We start from the raw sequence: 23,251 nt of genomic DNA, 5'->3' as shown, positions 1-23,251 counted from the left end.
GACTTCTGGTGTGGAATGTTGGGGTTTTACCCGAAGCTAGCTACCCTGGCTGTTCATTCGCTCAGAGTATTCCCATCTACATGGCTGTGTGAAGCTGGATTCTCATCACTCGTTATTCTAAAAACAAAACAAAGATCCCTTCTGGATGTTGAACATGATGTTCGGTGCGCTTTATCCAAAACAAAGCCTGACATCGACCTGCTTGTGAGCAAGAAGCAGGCTCAACCATCCCATTGACTGGACATTTTACACAATCAAATAGGTACTTACTGTATCATTCTTTTGTTCAGATCAGATTGCTCAATGTCATAGTTGTGAATTGTTAGTATTGTTTAACTCCCCATTGTCGTATCTGTATTGCAAATAAACACTATTTTAGGTGAATTTTGGTGCAGTGGTACTCGGTGGGACTACGAACATGTGAAATGGTACCCCAGTAAAAAAAGGTTGGGAACCCCTGTTCTAGAGTGTTAATAATTCGGAAATGGAAAGAATATGGAACTACTCAGACTCTTCCTAGAGCTGGCCGTCTGACCAAACTGGGCAAGAAGGATCTTGGTCAGGGAGGTAACGAAGAACTGAATTACCACTCTGACATAACTACAGAGTTCCTTGGCTGAGATGGGAGAACTTGCCAGAAGGACCACAATCTCTGAAGCATTTCACAAATCTAGGCTTTATGGGAGAGTGGCCAGATGGAAGCCACTCCTGAGAAAAAGGCACATGACAGCACACCTGGAGTTTGGAAAAAGGTACGTGAAAGACTCTGAGAGCATGAGGCAAAATATTCTGTGATCTGATGAGACAAAAATTGAACTTTTTGGCCTGAATACAAAGCACTACGTCTGGTGGAAACTGAGCACAGATCATCATCCATCTAACACCATCCCTACCGTGAAGCATGGTGGTGGCAGCATCATGCTATTGGGATGCTCTTCAGTGGCAGGGACTAGGAGACGGCAGGATAGAGGGAACAATGAATGGAGCCAGATACAGGCAAATCCTTGAGGAGAACCTGCTTCAGAGTGCAAAAGACCTTAGACTGTGGTGAAGATTTACATTCCAACAGGACAATGACCCCAAGCATACAGTCAAAGCAACACTGGAATGGCTTCAGAATAAGAAACTGAAAGTCCTGAAAGCCCAGCCAAAGCCCAGACTTGAATCCCATTAAGAATCTGTGGAAAGACTGGAAGATTGCTGTTCACTGATGCTCCCCATACAACTTGACAGGGCATGAGCAGACACAGTATATTTTGTACTGTACTCTCACATTGTAAGAAAGAATTGGAGAAAATCCCCAAATCCAGATGTGTAAAGCTGATACAGACATATCCAAGAAGACTCGAAGCTGTAATCATTGCCAAAGGTGCTTCTACAAAGTATTGACTCAAGGGATTGAATACTAATTGACACAAGACATTTCAGCTTTTCATTTTTAATTAATTTGTAAAAATTTCTAAAACCATGTTTTCAATTTGTCATTATGGGGTATTTTGTGTGGATGGGTGACAAAAAATTTAAATTTGATCCATTTTAAACATGGGCTGCAACAACAAAATGTGACAAAAGTCGAGGAGAGTGAATACTCTGAAGGTACTGAACCTTTTAGACCTTTAGACACATTTCGACACTTTATGTCCCTTTACACCTTTTAAGACCCATTTGACTCCTGAAGACCTTTACACCCTTTAGACCCCTTGATCCTGAGACCTTTAGACCCAATAAACCCTCTTTAGCCAATTTAGAGAGCTTTTGACCCTGTGGGTACTCTGCTGGTTTGAACAGAATTTGCATGTAAGGTCACTGAATTGGTTCAGCAATCAAAACCTTGAAGCATATTGGTTTGGAGGTAAAAACCTCAAAGGGTCAAAGACCAAGATCGCATAAAATCATCAATTTTAATCCGATTGATTTGAAATTTGAACAGGATTTGCATATTGGGTCACAGACCTGGTTCATCAAAAATCAGCATGATCGATTTATCCATTTGAACATGTCAACGGTTTCCATGATAATAATTTCACCCATTCAAAATCAAATGGTACTTTTTGTGATTTAATTATCACCATGTCTCAAAAAGTTTTCAACATATCATATTGAAACTTGTACAACTTATTTGTAGTACTCTATATGTAGAATATGCCTGGTGTTGGCTTAATAGTGAAGGGTGGTGGGCTTGGGATCCTAGGATCCTGAGTTCAAATCCCCCTTGGCTGTTGAATTAATACCAGGTGGTGTTGACTCTGCTTGTCATCCTTCTGAGGTCGGCAAAATGAGTGCCAGCATGCTGGTATCCTGTGTCAGAGTGGTGACCTGTCCAGGATTGTGCTCAATGGCCAAGGAGACTGCTTACACAGCACCAATGCTCTGCGCAGAGTATGGTTCCCAATAGAATGTAATGGAATACGTAGTATATGTGGTCAAAAGTAGTCAAAGGTCAAGGTCATTTATAGCATGTAAAATACCTTTTATGACACAGTTGTAAAATTTACCAGCCAAATTTGCCATGTACGACAACAACAAATCATGGAAAACACTTGAGAAGTCACATGTTCAAATTGCCAAATGGCTGTTTCCACGGCAACTTTTCTTTATTTGGATGTCACAAGTATCGTGCTACATATAACATCGTAGTTTTATTTCTTCGGCACCCAATTTATTATCTCATTATCATTTTACTTTTGATTTGGCAGCAGCAGTTGTTCTGGAAGCCTTTTATTTCATCCCATTTGCTACTTCCATTGGTTTAATTAAACTTTTAGTGAGTTAGTTTTCGTACTGAATCATTTGCTTGGTTTCTGATTATATATTAGCCTTCCTATTTTTAGAGCTTGCCCTTGTTTTATTGGCTAAATAACCTGTTCAGACATCTGAAAGGCCGTTGCCAATATTGATTACCAGAACGCAGTTCATAATTATCAAACTCTGCTTGCATTGCAGCCTTTAAATCTAAAATATAATTCTTGTGCTCTGCCTGAATGCAGACTCAGTGCTGCCAAAGCAGCCTCATGGCAAGGATGACACAGTTTTTTTTTGCCGTTGCCAATGGTAGTCAAGACTGGAATTTTTAATTTGGCCAGGGTGCTGGCGATGGCTTGCCTTGTCTTCACAGAGTACACTGTGCTTCACGGAGGACACTATGGGATATTTTGCATCTACAAATATTGCCAGCAGACAGGACACCAATTTTAGCATCCATCAGAAGGATGACTCACACAATGATGAATATCCCTGCCCGCAAAACATCAGTGTGACAGTTTATAGCTGGGTCAGGATTCAAACCCAGGGAAGACAGCTCAGAAGCAAGTTTGCATAACTTTTAAGCTATCCTGCCAACCTGCAATGCAGAAACTCCTGTGGCAAACCAGTTACATCCATACACATTGAAATGAATACTCGAGTGACATAGTTATTTTGATAAGCAATGAATACTGAGGAGTCCTGTATTTCTGACTTTCATGGACACACCTTCAATAATGTTGTCAGTGTTCTTATTTTTGCTTGCAAAATGTGGCAGGTCTACAAGAGATCTGCATGGTAGTTGTTTCTGTTGTTGTTGGGGTTCTGATTGGGGTCGATTTTTGAAATGTGCACCCATTTGTCGGATAGCTGCTGCACCACACCAACATTGGTTGCTTGACTCGATCTGAGGCAACAAACACAGACGTAACATAACGCTTGATACCGTCGAGTGTTAAACACAATGAGGGACCCCAAAAAATCTCATCATATGTCGAATAATAGTCAGGTTTAATCAAGCGTAATGTTACGCTACGTTACATCATTACGTGTTACATTACGTCCGGGTTTGTTACATCAGATTTCCATTAGCTTTGTTTGGGTCCAGTTTTACTCACAATGAGGGACCCTGAAAAATATAATCATATGTTGAATAATAGTAAGGTTTAGTCAAGCCCATCAGAATGCACGGTATATCAGAACACACAGTAATCAAGCGTTGTCCTGTAAATTACAAAAAAACGAACGTTACGTAGTTTTGAGGTTCTACAAATCCCCATGCCTCTAAGACAATGGCACTCAACATACAGTGATCCCCAAGCAGTTATTTCATTAGTCTTTGTGTAGTTAGACTTCCCCTCATGACTAGTGGGTTAACGGAATGAAGTACGTTGCGTGGGTCTCTTTAGTGAGGTCGAATAACTATCTCTAATTCATATTTTGATTCCGACTCCAACCCTTTCCTTTTATCCATAGTACAAAACAAGCATGCAAGCACATACACCATTCAATAGGTGCTTGATAATAAGCACACCACGATTCCTCCTGTGGTTCGGATCCACCACACTCCCTCCACTACATACTACACAACCTGCACACGGGCATCACGCACCATTATTTCGTTCAAATCTGAAAGCCAATTCCCAACCGGCACCTCACCTTACTTCGCAACTCACTCACCAAACCTCACCACTTCGACAACAAACCCTTCCTGCACACGGGAAAAATATTCCCGCTCCCCCTCGTAGCACTGCATCACTGCAATTCACCACTCTATTTTTAGGAGTACTGCATGACTCGGATTGTCCTCTGCACCACACGATGCTTGGCCAAGCAACAGACATTAATAGCTTGACCGCATCTATCTAGAATGTCCTGGGTGTGCACGTGGAGTTGATGCAACCCTCGTCCAGTCGCCAGACCATGGCAAGACAGGGGCGGCAAGGAGGGATCGCCAGAAGGGCGATCCGGGTGTTTGGTACAAGGCCCGGGTGTGCATTTTGGCTCATGTGGGGGCCCGTGAGTGGTGGGGAAAGTCCGTTGCTATTCGACATTCAGACTGCACTCAGAGCACGTTCAGGGCCAGGGTGATGACTCAGGGAGCATGCCCTATGTTGAGTCAGGAGCACTGACCTGTGCCGAAACAGGTGGGCAACTGAGACGGTTTCCGGTCCCGGAGTTTGGCAGGGCGTGGCTAGGGCCACTGTGGCCCAATGGAGGAGCAGGATTTGAGTTACAGTGCATCAATTTCCGGTCACCACTCCATCCTTCACCCGTGGCTTATAAAAAGGGGAGCACAGAGCCGTTAGTTCTCTCTTCTTCGCAGCCTCCTCTTTTCTGGCACACATCTCGCCTCTTTGTTTTGCTCCCTGTCTCACAATTGTTGTGTGATTGCCAGGACGTACTTTTTCCTTAAATGCCTGATCCAGGGCGACTGCCGAGACTCCCTGCCTTGCTGTCAACGTCCCACAACCCCGTGCAGCCAGACAGACCAGTGCGGAGTGCAAACTGCCACGAGCCCCGGCAAAATAATTAAGCAGGAGATAACGCACCATATCATGAGGTGGGAATGCTCAGGCGGACGTCCCATGGAGGTACACGCTACATGTACAGACCTTTACATGGCTAGGTTATGGATCTTTCTCCTTGCGCTTCTATTCTCCCCTCTCTCTATCCACACCTCTATCCCATATTATTTGGATACACAAAAGAGCATCATTACTGATTCGCAATCCAATTTTCTTCTGGCATGACACCACACTTCCAACATTGCACTACACCACACCTCTCACTCCCACACCTCAGGCACCACCAGTATTCCTCCCACCTACTTCTCCCTAAGTGTTCTGGGTTGCGTTGGTCTGCCGACCACAGCAGGTATTTAGAGGTTGTTTATCCTCACCTGCTTTCTTTCTCTCCAAGCTATATCTAGTCGTGTGTGTGTGTGTGTGTGTGTGTGTGTGTGTGTGTGTGTGTGTGTGTGTGTGTGTGTGTGTGTGTGTGTGTGTGTGTGTGTGTGTGTGTGTGTGTGTGGAATGGCCCCTGTCCTAGCATAACTTAAGATTGTCGAAGATATAATGGGATAACTTTGCTTTGTGTCTGCTTTTTTAAGATTGTTTGTCTTTTGCCGCCTCCCACAAACTCATTGCTATCCCCTGCTGTAAATACAAATAAACCCATTCAATGTGCCACATAGTTTTCTTCACTTGATTGTAATAAATGCTTTGTATAGAAATGTTCCCAGCTCGTTTTTGGCTTTTCCTCCATTGGTCCAGCATAGTTTGCACCCTCGTTTAGTCAGGACATTATTCTCCAACAATCTGTTTCTGAGCTGGTACGCACTTGGCAGACCTGGTCGGCTGCATCTGATCTGGTAAGGTGATCCGGTTGAGCAAGTGAGTACCGAGGGCGTGTCCCCTGGTAATTAGATCATGTGACCTTTCGAGAAATGGTATTAGACGGAGGACCCAAAGTCACGTGGTCGAGTTATTGGCGTTCACGGTCGATTAGCGACCCGCCGCGTCACGAAGTTATTCGTGTGCGACGGCCTGTGATTCCGGAGAGTCTGGTGGGAACCCGAGGTAGCTCACCCCTAGTGGTCTTCGTCCCTGACCCCAGGTCTGCAACAGTAATTTTTGAATTGCCCCATGCTGGGATTAAACAATCTGTGACAGTGTGACGAGTCAGTTTATTCTGATACAACCATGGCGGACTCAAAATATGCCTGAGATATTGCCAGGATGAGAAATAAAATAAATAGGTAATTAATAAATCGATAATCATTAAGTAAGTCATCAATTAATTGATAAATCAAAATATATAAAGTAACATTTTTGCCAAAGTACATCTTCACTTTTGTCCCCAAATTTCAGCTTCCTAGCTCAAAGGATGGCTGAGATATCACCCGGAGAAGCAAGAAAGAAAATAATTTGATTAATTGATCAATCAATAAATCAAAAATACTCTTTATAGCCAAATCACTTGGTTACTGTCATGTCCAAATATCAGTTTCTGAGCTCAAAAGGTGCCTGAAATATTGTCCAGATAAGAAAGAAAATAAATAAGTGATTAATAGATCGATAGTAATAAAGTAATTAATCAATTAATTCGTTAATCAAAAAAAGTTAAAAATAAAGTTTTTGCCAAAGCACATTTTCACTTTTGTTCCCAAATTTCAGCTTCCTAGCTCAAAGGATGGCTTAGATATCGCCCGGAAAAACAAACGAACAAGAAGACGTCATGAAGAGCATGTTACTTGCAGAATCCATCAAACAAATTTGACCTCAAAAATTATTGGTGGTTGAATTCAATGTCCAAATATGTAAATCCTCTTCCAATATCGTCAATTGGATGAAAATTGAGGATTTTAGAAATCTCACCTAAGTTGTTGTTGACCTTTGGCCTATGTTGACCTTTTGGTCTATGTTGACCTCAAAAATAATTGGCTAGTTGAATTCAGTTACCTGAAATATAAATCATCTTCAAATTTCAAGTAAATCGGATGAAGATTGAGGATTTAGATACCTAACCTAAGTTGTTGACCTTTGGCCTGTTAACCTTTTGACCTTTTGACATTAAAAACAAGAGGTTTCTTCCTTATGAGAAACTCTACAATGTGGTGAAGTTTCGTGAAGATCCGTTTTAAATTGTAACCTGTCGGTGACAGACAGACAGACAGAATAACAAAATCGACAAACCAAAATCTTCGATTTTGCAAGTAACAAGAAGACGGAGTGAAACTGAGTACTCCCTTCTTTAGGCGCTCGTCGATGCTCGTCGATGATGTGGCCTAGATATGGAAATGGGAAGGAATGGTGTCCAAAAAGTAGAAAGACATGTGAAAGGAACAAAGATGTGGGGATAAACCCAGATAGATAGGTTTCAGCAGTTACTCCCCAGGCTCAGACACATCAACAGGTACAAGCTACCAGAGGTCCGTCAGCGTGGAAGCACTCCCCAGCGTGGAAGCACTCACAGCATGAGGATATGGTACAAACATAATCAAATGGAAGACCAAATACTGCATTGGAGTCATCATAAGGAACATGAACAAAAACAGCAACAACAACAACAACAACAACAACAACAATGTGGAGCTCTTGTAGACCTGTGACAAAGAGATAAGAAGACATGCTCAAGGATCAGACAGAAAACTCAGTTAAACATATTCGTCATAATCAAACAACTGAAATGGAACTGAGCTGGACGCACAGCAAGAAGATTGGATAACTATATTGGATGACAAGAATTACAAACTGGCAACCTGGAAAAGCATTTGAAGACCAAAGATTTTGATAGAGAGATGAAAAAAAACAAAACTGGAGTTCAATGACCCCGATTTGTGGAGAAGAGAAAGTCAATAGTACACTGACAGAGGCCTTCATCCTGCAATAGGCTAGTTGGGTCAAGTTGAGAGGCTAATCATAACCTAGAAATCCTGCTTTATCGTAATCAAAATCTGCTTTGAACACATATTTTGGAGCAAAGTGCCAGTGATGGATGATACTTGAGACTCAGTTACTGATGGAGGAAGATCATTATCCACCAACTGATGATGACAAAAACTGCAACCGGCATCACTGTTGGGTTTATTATCGTGTTCAGCAAAAAAAAATGGATGAAAAAGAATCGCTCAAATTTTTTGTCCCCTTATATAAGTTTTCCTTTCTAAAGTCTTGGGACATAGCGATTTATTCACCGCAAGAGTTGTGGGAAAAGGCTCGAAATTCCAACACAATTGCTGAGCTGACAAGAAATAGTATTCTTCTTCTGAAATGGCTGGTGTTACAGTACTGCTTTGCAGTTGCAGTCCCAACCAATATGCTTGTTCTAATTTTGTCACTCGACAAAGCTAAAATGAACCTGCAAAACATTTTCACTCAAAGTATCCTGAATAATTAGGAGATAGGCACTAAAATGATACCTATAAATGCAGCGCCACCCACATATAATAAGCGAAGGGCCAACGCATTTCTCATGCATCTAAAATGGCAGAATGTTTGACCTCCAAAGAGAATGTGAAGGACTCCAACGATTCAATGGATGCTGTTTATAGTTTGTGCATTCGGTCCAATGTGCAGAAAAACCTCATGGATATAATGAGAAACACTGATGTGACACCAGTAGCTTTTGGGTGAATTGAGGGTGATTATTTCAGGGAGTATAACAGACCAGTGCCTATTACAGGTGCGAAAGAAGTTATTTGTAAGCAAAACCATCTGACATACACTTGACGATGAGGCGAACCCAAGGCCACCCCTGGGTGAAGTCAAAGAGACATTGAAGGGAATTGGCAGGATTCACAAAGACGAATCACCTCGACGCATGGCTGATTTTCAAATAAATCTTCATCATTGTTAGCAATCTGATTGGTTCAAGCACCTTTGCTGGGCCTTGCTTTAAATGCACATATGATATCTGAGATGCATATTACTGCATTAAGCCATCAAGGAACAATTTGTGGGTAGAATCATTCGTGTTCACAAAAATGTGATAACTGCAGAGCAGAAAACAGCAGAGCTTAACCAACTCAAGGTTTTGTCAAGAAAGACAAACGCTCAGAATGTCAAAACATTTCCACCACAAATTTCCTTTATCAGGGACAAACGGACACTATTTTCCATGGATAAGATTCGACTTTCAGGTTGGGAATGGTCTGGGGTTAATGCTTGGTTCCTTAATTATTTCTCCAATAGCAATCGGTTACCTGAGAGAATCTGAAATAAAATAAATGACATCATCAAGGTATGATCACATAACCCATATTTGTCAAGTGATTGTAATTTTACTGTCATCGATATACAGTGGAGGAATGAATTGAGAATTTTAGACTTGATAATCCTCTGGAACTCAAACAAGCTGATTTCTGCCTTTTCACCGTGTTTTGTTTTTTTATGCATGCACTGGCGACACAGACACCTTCCAATTAAACTTGCTTATTATATATGATTGGCGTTCAAAAAAATTGGATGAATGAGATACGTACAATAGTCTAAATCTCGAAGACATGCCAAAAGTAAAGCTTAACAAGTCACATATACATGTGGAAGATACGTGCAACACACAAACGTTTATATACAGGGTGTCCCAAAATGAATATACTGTTACGGTTGAGGAAATTCGCAAGCCACCATTCAGGTCCCGTAGGTGAAATATCTCTGTAAGTACATGTGTAGTTAGCCCCAAACCCGTTGTTTAGAGGGAATAAATGTGATTCATTCGGGCTGCGACCCTTAAAGATAGCCGTTTTTCTGTTCTATCTTTATTTTGAACCAACCACGTCTCAACCGCCATCACACAACAACCACCAACCGCAACGGCGCTTCACAACAACAACAACAACAACAACGCCAACAGCCACGACCTTTACCTTCACAGCTCGCTCCCGCAAACATCGCATCACCGCCATTCCAAGGGTCACCGTGGCCAGGGACCGCCACTTTAGACCCTCCACCACCTTCGCCTCTCCTTCTGCGGCCATTCCCGCACCACTTGTGAGCGCCGGGCGTCAGGCTGTCCTGGCCTCGTGCGGGACGCGCGCCGAGCCGCGGGTGCAAAAAGCGGCCTTTCCAAGGAGAAGTCGGATCAGGAATGATACACACCCACTTCTGATCTGTCCAATCAGCAAGTGCGAGGCGATTTGGCCCCGCCTCCAGGCGTGTCGGAGTTGAATCGATATATGCAAATTCGAGGATCAGGGGAGATTCACGCCCCTTTTTCTCCGTCCAATGGACGAGCGTGGCTCCACCCCCGAGCTCGTTCTGATCCAGAAATTTGCATATGGGTTCTCCTGCCGTACTATAAAGCGCCGAGCGCGGGGATAATTCAGTCAGTTTTGGGATCGGGCGAGTTGGAGAAGTGTGGCAGCGGCAGAGAGTTTTTTGGTCAAGGGAGTTGGAGAAGAGTCAAGGCGAGTTGGAGAAGTGTGGCAGCGGCAGAGTGTGGCAGCAGCAGTCAAGACGGGTCTGGAGGAGAGTCAGTCTGTCGGGGTTCGGAGTCTGTCGGGGTGCTGCAGAGAGGGGAATCCGGGAGCGCGGTCGAGGTCGCAGTGGAGTCGCTCGTCGTGGGACTCAAGCAAGCCAGCTATCCTCTTTCCCCAGAGCATCAACAATTCCCCCCTTCCCCCCCCCCCCGCGCTGAGATAGTGCGGAAAGGGGGCCCCGTTCCCACCCCATTCCAAGCATTGCCAACGAAACCCGCGGAGTAGCGCGGAGTCGGGGCACCGCCGCCACATTTGCGGCTCATCACAAGACGGGTAGGCTCCACCCGGTCTCGCGCCCACAGGCCCCGTCTGTCCCCTTGTCCTTGAGGGTGGCCCTTTTCTTTTGCTTTTGAGTATATGTGTTGTCGGCGCCGTCTGTAAAGTAAAACTGTGTAAGTGTTGCCGTGTGCTCGCGTAGTCGGTAGTAGATCTGCATTGTTGTGTTTCTTTTGTTGCAATTGCTTTTGGTGCATAATTGTTGTAATTGTATATGTGTGCTTTCCGTGTGCCGCGGAATAAATGTGCCTCATGTTGAACTGTTTTTCCCGTTTCGCTTCATCTTTTCTTTAATTGAATCTCCATCTTACTTCACGTAAAGGGTTGGTAGTGGGCTAAATACGCCCGATAATTAATCGTAACCGTCGAGGTTGACGATAACACCGCTCGGTTATCCCGATAGTATGGAACGGGTCGCTTAAAGTGGCCCGTGTCCAGAGTCGACCTGCGGCGAGGTACGATCACCCGATACTGACCTCTCCGTGTGGGTACTTAGGTAGGTCGAATTTGGCGAACAACCCTATCCCACGCGGGGGGCCGATTGGCACGATCGTGGTGAGGCCGAAAGGTCCACCCGTGACTAGTTCCCGGCGTTAGTCCAAGAGGGTCACGACAGAATTGTCCGTCCGGTGGGCGACGTGCCGCGATTCGAGTTACGTGGCCGCTCGCACGCCGGCGGGCGCGAATTCGCAACAATACCAAAAAGAACATTGAATGTTTTTATTGTTATTTGAGATCCTGCAATAATTTTTTGTTTTCATAGTCGAGGCTTGTGGAAGAGCTAGTACAGTGAACGGATCAGGACGTAACAGACAAAAACAGGATGCAAAACAAACATGCACGGGGTGGACAAAATGGATACAGAAGGAAGCTCCAAGGAGGGAAAACTGGAAAATTGGAAGGAGGATGGATTTGGGTGGGTTAACAAGGGTCCTAAAGATCATGGTTGAGGATTGGGTATGATCTGAGGTGGTGGTGAACAGCTGTCTTGAAGACTTGGAGGGAAGATTGAGATGGAAGAGAATGTGGGAATTGATTCCACAGGTGGGAAAAAAGAGGAACGAATGAGTGAAGGTTTGCAGTGATCCTGGATTTATGTGGTTTCACCAGAAATGGGTTGATGGTCAACCGTGTGAGCCCTGCAGAAACCTGGGGGGGGGGGTGTACAAAGCACGGAAAGAGCAGAGGGTGCAAGACCAGAAAGGTCTTGGCCGACCTGTCTGCGATGGGAAAGACCATGGCCGACCTGTCTGCGATGGGAAAGTGATAGATCCACAGACTAATTATTATTATTTTTGTGTTTTTCTATACCAAGAGCTAATAATAATTTGTGGGTGGAATAATTTGTGAGAGATTCCAATAATCTTGAAGGCCTTGGTTTCCACAGTATTAAGCTGAGCAAGATAAGAGGCAGGGGTGCCAGACTAGAGGGGACAGCAGTACTCCATCAAGCTCTGGATGATAGGAGTTCAGGTGTGCAAAGGAACGACTTTGTACGACGGAAGATGCCCAGTCGGCAGCTGGCTATGGAGGCCAACTTTGAAATGTGGTTTTCCCAAGAAAGATTATGGCTGACAGTGAGACCCAGGAGTTTGAATGCCTGGACTTCCTCAAGGGAATTGTTAAGAAAGGAAATTTAGGGGGAGGGACATTTGGCATGTGGACCTTTGAGAGAAAGATGGTGAGTGTGATATTGTTACGGATTTGGAAACCTTGTGCACACAAACAGCCAGAGTCCCCGTAGTTCAGTTATTTCAATAAGTACGTGTTTATAGTGAGAATCATTTTTCCTATGTCTAATGGGAATTTTGTGTGTGTGCTACAAGTTATTTTTAGTCAGGTTTATTACATCCTCATCAACAACAACAACAACAACAACAACAACGACACCACCCTCACTCGACCCGGTCACCATTACACACGTGTCCGGGACTACTGACATGAGCGGAGGTTTTGTCACCTCAGGGCTGGCTCCGCCTGAGCCAGATGGAGTGTTTGGCCCAACCAATGAAGGGCCGCCACGTGTCGCCTGACAACCGACTGTCCAATCAGGAGGTGAGTGGCGAGGAAAAGAAACCCCTCCCACCTCAAGAAGAGAGGAGAGTTGCTCATTGTACATTGCCTGCCTTTTATTCGGATAACTCTGCTCTTTGTGTGCCTCCCCTTCCCGATTATTGTTATAAATAAACCCCTGTTAAATGTACCAGTTCGTTGTTCGTGCTTTCCTTCATTGGCCTAGCAAGGTGCGTATTGAGAAATAGTAAAGCTGTTCGTGCCGTAAATTGTTCATTTGGTCCAGCGCGGCTTTGGTAATTTCCGCTTGGTTACGCTGGATCCGAGTCGGTGATAGCGACTCGATTCGGACAAAGTCGGCTGAAGGTGTGGTTTCCCCGGTAGTTGGACGGCATGAGTACTTAGGTAAATTGGAATTAGACAAGTGGACCCTACCTCACGCCGTCGAAATATTGGCGACCACGGTTCTTTAAGTGACCCGTGACCTTTCGGAGTTGTCGGAGAGTCACGACCTAAATTCCGGGTGTTCGGTGGGAGACGACTCCACTGCTCCACCTCGTGGTCGTTTATCGCCACCGAACCCGAGCCCACAACAATATTTGTCAGGATTAAAAGACGTATTCCAAGTGTTTCACAAGCTTGTGATTTTTTTTAAGGTCTGAAGAGAGGGAAGAGGCAGCAGCCTGCCTGTCTGAAGGATAAGGGATGTCATGGCAGAGGGTAAGGCCATCAGTAAATAGATAAAGAGTATTTTCGAGAAACTCAGAGAGATCATTGATGAATATCAGGAAAAGGAATGGGCCCAGAACCCTACCTTGGAAGCACACCAGTCTTGACAGAGAGAAGAGATGAAAGGATGCCATTGAGTGTCTTGCGTTGGCTACGATAACAGAGGAAGTCATAAGCCATGTGTGGAGTTGGCCTTGGATGCCATAGGCAGATAGTTTGGACAGCAAGGCATGATGCCAGACTGTATTAAAAGCATGATATATGTCCAGAGAGACAGACTTGATCTCATGTCTGAAATTGAGGGTCTCCATCCATAGTTGTGTGAGTGGAAGCAGCATGTCCAAGTTAGAGTGACCTGGTCTGAAACAAAATTGCTGATCTTAGATGATGTTGTTCAAGAAAAGTAAGGATTTCATATCAACTGCGATGATGGATTTCATGACCGAGCTGATGATTGGACGTAAGCTGATAGGTCTGCAGATAAGGGGATCAGTTTTTGCACCTTTTGATGTGGTGCAGTGATGTTGCTGGATTTCCAAGCAGATGGAAGATGATTTTGGGCAAATGATATGGTGAAAAGGGCAGTGAGGGGATGGGCAAGAGCAGCAGAGCAGGTTTTTCAGACATGTGAGCTGATAATGTCCGGTCCAGTAGCGGAGTCGAGGGTTGAAAGAACCTTCTCTATCTTCTCAGTTGCAAAAGACACAGAGTTTAGGAGCATTTGTGCATGGTGGGGAAGGATGGCACTGAGAGTGATGGGTTGGGGACAAAGGAATTGGAAGCAAACACAAAATTGAGGCATTCAGCCTTCTCATAAGCAGAATTGGCTGTGGTATCATTTGAAATGAGGGAAGGGATGGAAGTTGAGCATACACCAGAGGCAGATGTAACAAGGTGCCACCAGGTTTTAGAGGAGGGAGACAAATTTGAAAGTTCATTCTTGAGGTTGGACAGATGTTATTTTTCTGGTTCTCCTCACAGTGAACACCCACTTCTTGTGGACTTTTTGGAATGCACTGAGATTGCTTTCGGTCAGATTTGCTTTCCAGGAAGAGAAGGCAAGTTGTTTCAGAGCAACTGCTTCACCACAGGATTCAGAGTACCATGGGCGGGAAGAGGGGTAGGATAATTGAAGACAAGATGGGATGAAATTGTGAGAGAGGGAGAGAAGAGGAGAGAAGAGAGAAGAGAAGAGAAGAGAGACGAGAAGAGAGGAGAGAAGAGAGAAGATATATATATATATATATATATATATATATATATATATATATATATATATATATATATATATATATATATATATATATATATATATATATATATATATATATATATATATATATATATATATATATATATATATATATATATATATATATATATATATATATATATATATATATATATATATAGAGAGAGAGAGAGAGAGAGAGAGAGAGAGAGAGAGAGAGAGAGAGAGAGAGAGAGAGAGAGAGAGAGAGATAGAGATAGAGATAGAGATAGAGATAGAGATAGAGATAGAGATAGAGATAGAGATAGAGATAGAGATAGAGATAGAGATAGAGATAGAGATGGAGTCATCACTGTGAGGACAGTACAACACACAAATGAACAAGAGGTGAGAGTGGAGGGGAAGTCTCAGCAAGAGGTACTCCTGGGGGTTGAGAGGTGTATGGTCAGTACAAGGGCAGTGAGAAATAGAGTTCTTGATGTAAAGAGTGACTCCGCTATCGGGGCGTGGTTCAGGCCTCTCAAATTATTGGAGCCAGTAACTGGGGAGAGAAACAAATTTGATATTCATTCATGGAATCGACTTTTGAGTTTTATTTTGTTCCGAATACTGTATTGATTGTTATTTTCTTTCTCTTTCAGGAGAAACTCCATTTTCTGATATAATGACAAGTCCTCAAGAGAAAGCAAAAATTGTGAGATTTGTACAGTATGTGAACGTGGTTAAATCATTCAAGCCCAAAGACATTTTCATCGTGAAATGAACAAAGCAGAACCTGAAAGAAACTCCACATGAAGATGGCTGCATCAGTTTCCATCCATCCATTAGGACCATCCTCTGTGCATAGCGTCAGTGCAGCCAAAGCAGTCTCCTTGGCTATTGGACACAATCCTCGATGGGTGACCACTCCGACACAGTATAACAGCAAGCCGGCACTCATTTTGCCAACCTCAGAAGGGTGACAGGCAGAGACAACCCCACCCGGTATTAATTCAACAGCCGAGTGGGATTTGAACTCAGGATCCTCAGATCCCAAGCCCACCACCCTAACCATGAAGCCAACACAAGGCATGTGCATCAGTTTGAGGTTACAGGATCTGTCCTGAAGGGGAAATGTGGTGGAAGTCCAATGAAAGGGTGAATGCTGTTGTGGAGGCATTTACCAATAACATTAACAAGTCAATTAGGAGAGCATCATTTGAGTTAAACATTCCGAAAAGCTCTGTTCATGATATCCTTCATAAAGAATTGAGTTTTACATGTTATAAAATAGAAACAATTCATAAACGTTTGGAAGAGGATTATGAAATGAGTAAATGTTCGTCAATAATTAATTAATCAAACGCAAAGACTCGCATGAACATATTTTAATTAAACCTCATTTCTAGTGATGAGGCGACATGTCACATATCAGGAAAAGTTAATCGTCACAATTGTTGGATATGGAAAGAATGAAATCTGCATGAATTGTATGAATATGAAAGGGATTTTCCTAAAGTAAACGTCTGGTGTGCCATGTCACTTTCTCACATCTCTGGACCCTATTTATTTGATGAACGCACCAGCCTTTTGTACCATAACAGGCTACGAGAGTTCTTTATTCCGCAACTACAAGAAAATCCCGACTTGTTACAAAGAGCTATCTTTCCACAGGATTGAGCACTTCACTTTGCTTGAATTGTTGGACTGTTTAATCAAACCTTACCAGACCATGAGCTTGGTTGAGGAGGACTTATGAAATGACTTGCTTGTTCACCCGACTTAACATTTTCTGATTTTTTTTATCTCTGGGTTTTTAATTTTATTTTAAGTAAAGCAAATTTTTTCAAGTGCATTGCTTGGTCTTGTGGGTTATTCTGTTTGTTTGGATGTCAATTGCCTATAGCTCACAATTTTAAACCGATCTTCATGAAACTTTACCACCTGGTAGAATTCGTCATAAGTACGAAGCTTAGTGTTTTTGTGGTCAAAAGGTCAACATAGGCCAAAGCTCAACAACATCGGCCGAATTTCTAAAATTGTCAGTTTTCATCTGAATGACTTGCAATTTGAAGAGGATTTGCATATTTGGTCATTTAATTCAACCACCAATTATTTTTGAGGTCAAATTAGTTTTATGGATTTTGGAAGTATCTTGCAAGGCACGACATCTTTCTTGTTTGTTACATGCGAAAATCAAAGATTTTCTACATCCCTTATTTTGGTTGGTTGTGTGTATTATTCTGTCTGATTGTCTGTTTGTTTGCATGTCAATCTCCTACAGGCCACAATTTTAAACCGATCTTCACAAAACTTCACCACCTGGAAGAGTTCATCATAAGCAAGAAGCCTATTTTTGAGGTCAAAAGTTCAACATAGGCCAAAGGTAAACAACTGTTGAATTTCTAAAATCCTCAATTTTCATCCGATTGACTTGAAATTGAAACAGGATTTCATATCAGGTCACTGAATTCAGCCAACAATTATTTTTGAGGTCAACATTGGCCAAAAGGTCAACGTTGGCCGAATTTCTAAAATTGTCAACTTTCTTGAGGAGGAGGATTTAATTCAACCACAAAATATTTTTGAGGTAAACATAGGCCAAAAGGTCAACATAGGTCAAAGGTCAACAACTTCGATGAGATTTCTAAAATCCTCAATTTTCATCCGATTTACTTGAAATTTGAAAGAGGATATATATTTCAGATCACTGAATTCAACCAGCCAATTATTTTTGAGGTCAAAATAGACCAAACGGTCAACATTGGCCAAAGGTCAACAACTTAGGTGAAATTTCTATAATCCTCAATTTTCATCCCAGGACACCAAATGCAATGAACAAGTATTTTTGAGGTCAACATAGGCCAAAAGGTCAACATAAGCCTCGTTTCTAAAATTGTAATTTTTCATCCAATTGACTTGAAATTTGAAGATTTGCATATTAGGTCGCTGAATTCAATCACAAATTATTTTAAGGTCAATTTTGTTTTATGGACTTTCCAAGCACCGTGCTATGCATGACGTCTTTCTTGTTTGTTTGCTTGTGTGCAGGATATCTTAAAAAGTTGTGGATGGATTCAGATAAAATTTGGTGGGCAGGTTGGGCATTTGACAAGGACGAACTGATTCGATGTTGGTGAAGATCCGGATCCAGAAACGATATTTTTTTGTGATTCTTCACCATTGAGAAATTGGGACAAAAACGAGATGTAGCATGATATCTCAAAACATTGTGGATGGATTCAGACGAAACTTGGTCGTCACGTTGGGTGTGTGACAAGGAAGAACCGATTCAATTTTGGAGAGATGTGAATCCTGATCCGATATTTTTAAAGTGATTCTTCACCATTGAGAGATAGGGCTAAACCGACATATAGCACAAAATCTCAAAAAGTTGTGAACGGATTCGGACGAAACTGTCCGTCAGTGCACAAATTTGCCATGCTTCCCCATTGTCTCGGGTCGCTCCGCTGCTTGTTTTTTTCCATTTATTTATTTTCATTTATTCATTTTCATTTATTTGTATTCTCTTTTATAGATGCATTCTGAGAGTTCTGTGATTTTGGAGGAACTCTGGGAAGGTTTTAAACAGCAAAGGCCTTACCTTGGTTAGCCTTTCATGGTTTCTTTATGCAGCTTCTTCAGCTAGAAGAGCATGGGAGGAGTCGATTTATTTTTATAATCCTAGCCACCTGGGTTTAATTGACAAGGTGAGAACTAATTGGTTATTCCCTCCATTCACAGGTGAGAGATGTGGGTGTGTCTTCATTTTATACATATATATATATATATATATATTTTACATATATATATATATGTATACATATGTATATGTATATGTATGTATATGTATATGTATATATATATATATATATATATATATATATATATATATATATATATATATATATATGTATATGTATATACATATATATTGTTACGAATTACGCGGTTCGGACGGCCACGCACGACCGCTTCAGTCCAAACACAGTCGCGCTCCCATCGAAAGCCGGAATTCAGTCGTAGCCTTCCAGATAACCCCGAAAACCCGCTACGGGTGCCTTAACGCAACATAAACTTGTCAATATCCTGTCCGCGTGGTACATGGTCAATCGGCGAATCTCGATATACCTAATTATCCACTCAGACAGAAATACCAAGAATTTATACCTCGACGGAGACTTGTACGGAGACTTGTTCGTCCCTTGTGCGTTTTGCCAAGCGGTTTTAAATCGCCAAGTTCCGTCGGACCAAATTGTCACGTTTATCGGCCTTAATAGCCAGCTAATTTCCCGAACGTGTCGTGGCAGTCAATGGTAGGAAAGTGATGCAACGAGCAGATATACATTCAAGCAATGGGGCATTTATTTTATACAACAGGCAAGCATTGATGGGGGAATAGGGACAAGACACAAGAGCAGATTTAAACCGAATAATAAGCAAGGCAAATAATATACAGCACAGGCACTTATACAATTTACTTCTTATTAGACGGGGCCCACACACAGACATACACACACACGCAGACAGAAATGGACCAAAATGGTCTTTAATGGGACCTCCAGCCCGGAGGACAGTCGGGCTGAGGGTCAGGGTAGCTGGCTACCTTGCCCCGAGCGCGCGGCTGGACGTCCACTCCTTCCCAGAGCTCCGGCCACTGTTGGACGGACCAGCGCAGCTGAACCCAGCTGGGGTAAATCGGAGTCGTCGCCCCAGCTCGCGATCATGCAAAGGAGGAGGTGGGGTGATAATGAGGACGAGGACCAGGGCTGATGGCGACGAGCAAGCCCAGCCAGACGGACTCCTGAGGCTCCTTCTCTCTTCCCTTCTCCCTTCGTTGATCTCTCTCTAAAAATCTCCTCAGGAACCTTCTATCCTCTGCTTCCCTTTTCCTCCCTTCGTGGACCTTTTATTCTGAGGTCTCGCCTCCAGAAAGCGGCACTGCACGGCTCACGGTTTAGGAGAGTTCTTTTCGAGCTCCGTCTTCTTCGCACCGGATCACCTTCTGCCGTGAGCCCTCGCATTTCTTTGAGGCGCGCCTTTTCTTCCGGCATGACTCATCCGCCGCCGGTGGGGGCTGCCGCATTCCAGTCCCCCCGCGAACTGCTTTTATGCCCATATTGGGTAAGGAATTCAGATCGGGGATGCAGTCTGAACAGGCCCGCATTCCAGCGAGCGCGCAGGGGACGCTTGCTGTTCCGCAGCGTGTCCGCCACCAACGGGCATTTTGTGGCTGTTGTTGTTGCAGATGGTTTTCCGAATACAAATCGCAGTGCATTTATTTACCAATTAAACAAGGGACGGGACCCTAACTGGCAACATGTACTTACCGATATAACTGAGCTAAAGGACCTGAATGTTGAGTGCGATAGCTTTCCAAATCCACAAATATATATATATATATATATATATATATATATATATATATATATATATATATATATATATATATATATATATATATATAACTATATATGCATTCTGTAAAAAGAAAGAGTTTTACTTTCTTGACCGACAGCACAGCCAGAACAACCATTAGTCTTGAAAATCAGGGCAAAAATGAATCAAACTTTGGATGATTCTCTTTTTGCATGTTGGATTGGTAGATGACAAATCTTTGAATCAGCTTTTATAGATTAAAAGCAAATGTGCAGTCATGTTGAGAGAGCTAAATGACTTGTTAGCTGACCTTCTTTATGACTCAAAATGTGCAAAAGATCATTATGGTTGGCATATTTCACACTACCTGGCCTGTGCTATCCAAATATCAATGATATCCAGAAGCAACTAGTAAAAAAAAGACATAAAATGTTATGGTCCCCGTTGTTTTAGTAATTTTGCTGTATGGGGTTCAAGGGTTAGCCCACATTTAGGTACAACTTAAAATGGCTGTCAGTCGATCAGTCGGCAATCTTTGATCAGATGATAAAAATAAAGTGAGTTGCACGTGTATGCCATCATGTACTGTGCTTGTACCAAGTTTGAACAAAATCAGACCATGCATGTCTGCAAAATGGTTGGGGGGCATTTTAAGTAACAAAATGGCCACCAGTCTGCCATCTTGGATCTGATCCCAAAAAGAAATGACATGTTTTTGTAAGACATCATTTCTTTTCCGAGTCCCAAGTTTGAACAACATTGGTAAATGCATGTCTGAGAAATGGTTCAGGACGCGTTCAACATCAGGTTTTTTTCAACTAAAATAGCCGCCAGTCGGCCATCTTGGATCTGTTCTCGAAGGAAAATGACTGACATATGTAAGCCGTCATTGCTTATCTGTGTTCCAAGTTTGAACAACATCAGTAAATGCATGTTCGAGAAATGGTTGCGGACGCACGCACGCACACATGCACAAACGGACGCGAAAATCGAGACCAAATCCATAAGCCCCTTTTCGGACTCAGTCCAACGGGAGCTAACAATGTGTGACAATATAATGTTCTCCTCATGTGGTATTTCTGCCCCAAAGGCAGCACTTTATTCCTACATTTTGTTCACAAAACTGCACCAGCAGTGCCACCGATTCCAAGCTTTCTGTCGTCTCCCGTGGTGTTTTCTTTCAAGCCAAGCCTCATTGAGTTATGCTGTGATGCCTTTATTCTCCGTATTGCCTGGAAAAGTGAAATTCCCATAGCAGGTCAAACTTAAATCAAATTAAGTCAGAGTGTACATGCCTGTGTTTATTACAGAGCTCAGGGTCGAATAATTATTGCCATTTTACATCATTGCAACTTGTTTGCCTGTGCTGCAGGCAATGACCATATTATCACTACTTGTTTTTCAAGGAAACTTTCAAGGTCAATGCTGTTTTGCTTTTTTGGCTGCTTACTACAACTGGACTTGTGTTGATGCCTCTCATCGTGTACTTCAAAGGTAATATAATTTCTGGACTCGGGCACATCTCCGAAAAAGAACATCTCAAATTCTAAATTGCTTGTCCACCGTACCTCTGATGAATAGGAAGTTGTGATTGTAAGGTTGAAACTTCCTTGAGGGCATTCTGTGGCTATTTTCCAAATATATATTTTATTGTCATTGGTTAGTTTCATGGATGTGTATTGCATTTATATATGACGTTTCTTGACAGCACACATTGTTCTTGCTGCGAGAGTAACCAGTGTGCTGCTTTTGAAAAGTGATTGAGGTGTAATCTCATTATTATTTTTAAATATACCTATAAAATGCTTGTTCAAGAGTCCTACTTGTTTGGTAATAAACTTTTCCCACACAGGAAAACAACTAAAACTTGAGTTAAACATTTGGGCCCTATTAATAATGAAAAATATATGGCCCAGTTGGGCATGACCGTTGTTTGCTATAAATATAGGTAAAATTGTTCCTTCGTGCATTCCAAAAACTTCTCTTTGAGATCTACTCGTCTTTACACAACAAACTCAAGTAAGAGCTTAATGGAGATCGATTGTAGAGAAAAAAAGAAATCTCAAGAGCTTAATGGAGATTCAGATTCAACTCGCACGGTACATTCACAGCAATAAGAGCATCAGAACAGGAAAAAAATAGCATAAAAGTGATGTACTAAAGATGCGGTAAGCTTTTAGAACTTTTTCCGAAATCTATGGGCCTTGAATCCTCATATTTATGTCAGTGTACCAAATGGGGAGAGAACAATAAAGCAATAGTGGACAACATAACGAGCAAAAGGATTGAACTGTGATATAACCTCAAACAGAACAGTAAAAAAATGCACGTCTGTCATTTCAGGTGCATTGACATCTCAGTAGGACATGAGCTTGATCGACATGTAGGCTTGAGGAACTGTTGCACCGTCGTCGCCACTATATTCCATCACTGTGAGTTCCTAAGTTCAATTGATCGTTTTTTTTTTCTCATTCTGTCATGTTCTATTTTGTTACATGTGTACCCTTTATTGTGATGTGAGATTTGCCTGCTGATTATTTAGCTTTTAAGTTTTTCTAATTGTCAGTGCTACATGAAGCTTCATGCCATGCATGTTGTATGTGCAACCCTCGACTGTTGGCGTGGTTTATATCTGTTTACTTCTGTCTGTTTATAATCCGGTTGCTCTTCCATTAGCCTTTCGTTTTTGTAAATTAAATGAGTCCAAAGAGATATATATATATATATATATATATATATATATATATATATATATATATATATATATATATATATATATATATATGGCCACCCTGCTTTCTCACCAACTGTAAGGCTTCGACAGCACTCAAATTTGACCTGCATGGCCTGGCACATCACATCATAGGTAGTTGTTGATAAACCAACCAACCCTACATGGAGAGATTCAAACCCTCACAGCA

At 42.4% G+C, this 23,251-nt stretch overlaps 1 protein-coding gene across 33 annotated transcripts in view; it reads left to right on the top strand.

Annotated features, from left to right (window-relative positions):
• Positions 1–23,251, top strand: part of LOC147020161 (CUB and sushi domain-containing protein 3-like) — a 1,491,173-nt gene that overhangs the window by 194,249 nt on the left and 1,273,673 nt on the right. For 25 of the 33 annotated variants that reach the window (XM_085895221.1, XM_085895212.1, XM_085895232.1 and 22 more), the window contains 3 exons: positions 17,236–17,337; positions 21,737–21,824; positions 22,674–22,762. The gene's annotated coding sequence lies outside the window, so the exon portion shown is untranslated. The remainder of the gene's footprint in view (positions 1–17,235; positions 17,338–21,736; positions 21,825–22,673; positions 22,763–23,251) is intronic. The other 8 variants (XM_085895237.1, XM_085895234.1, XM_085895233.1 and 5 more) reach the window with 1 other exon arrangement.

Source organism: Eptatretus burgeri, chromosome 9 (genome assembly GCF_056783735.1).
Source record: "Eptatretus burgeri isolate ZD-2024b chromosome 9, Ebu_testis_v1, whole genome shotgun sequence".
NCBI lineage: Eukaryota > Metazoa > Chordata > Myxini > Myxiniformes > Myxinidae > Eptatretus > Eptatretus burgeri.
This window is presented reverse-complemented; position numbering and strand designations above follow the sequence as displayed.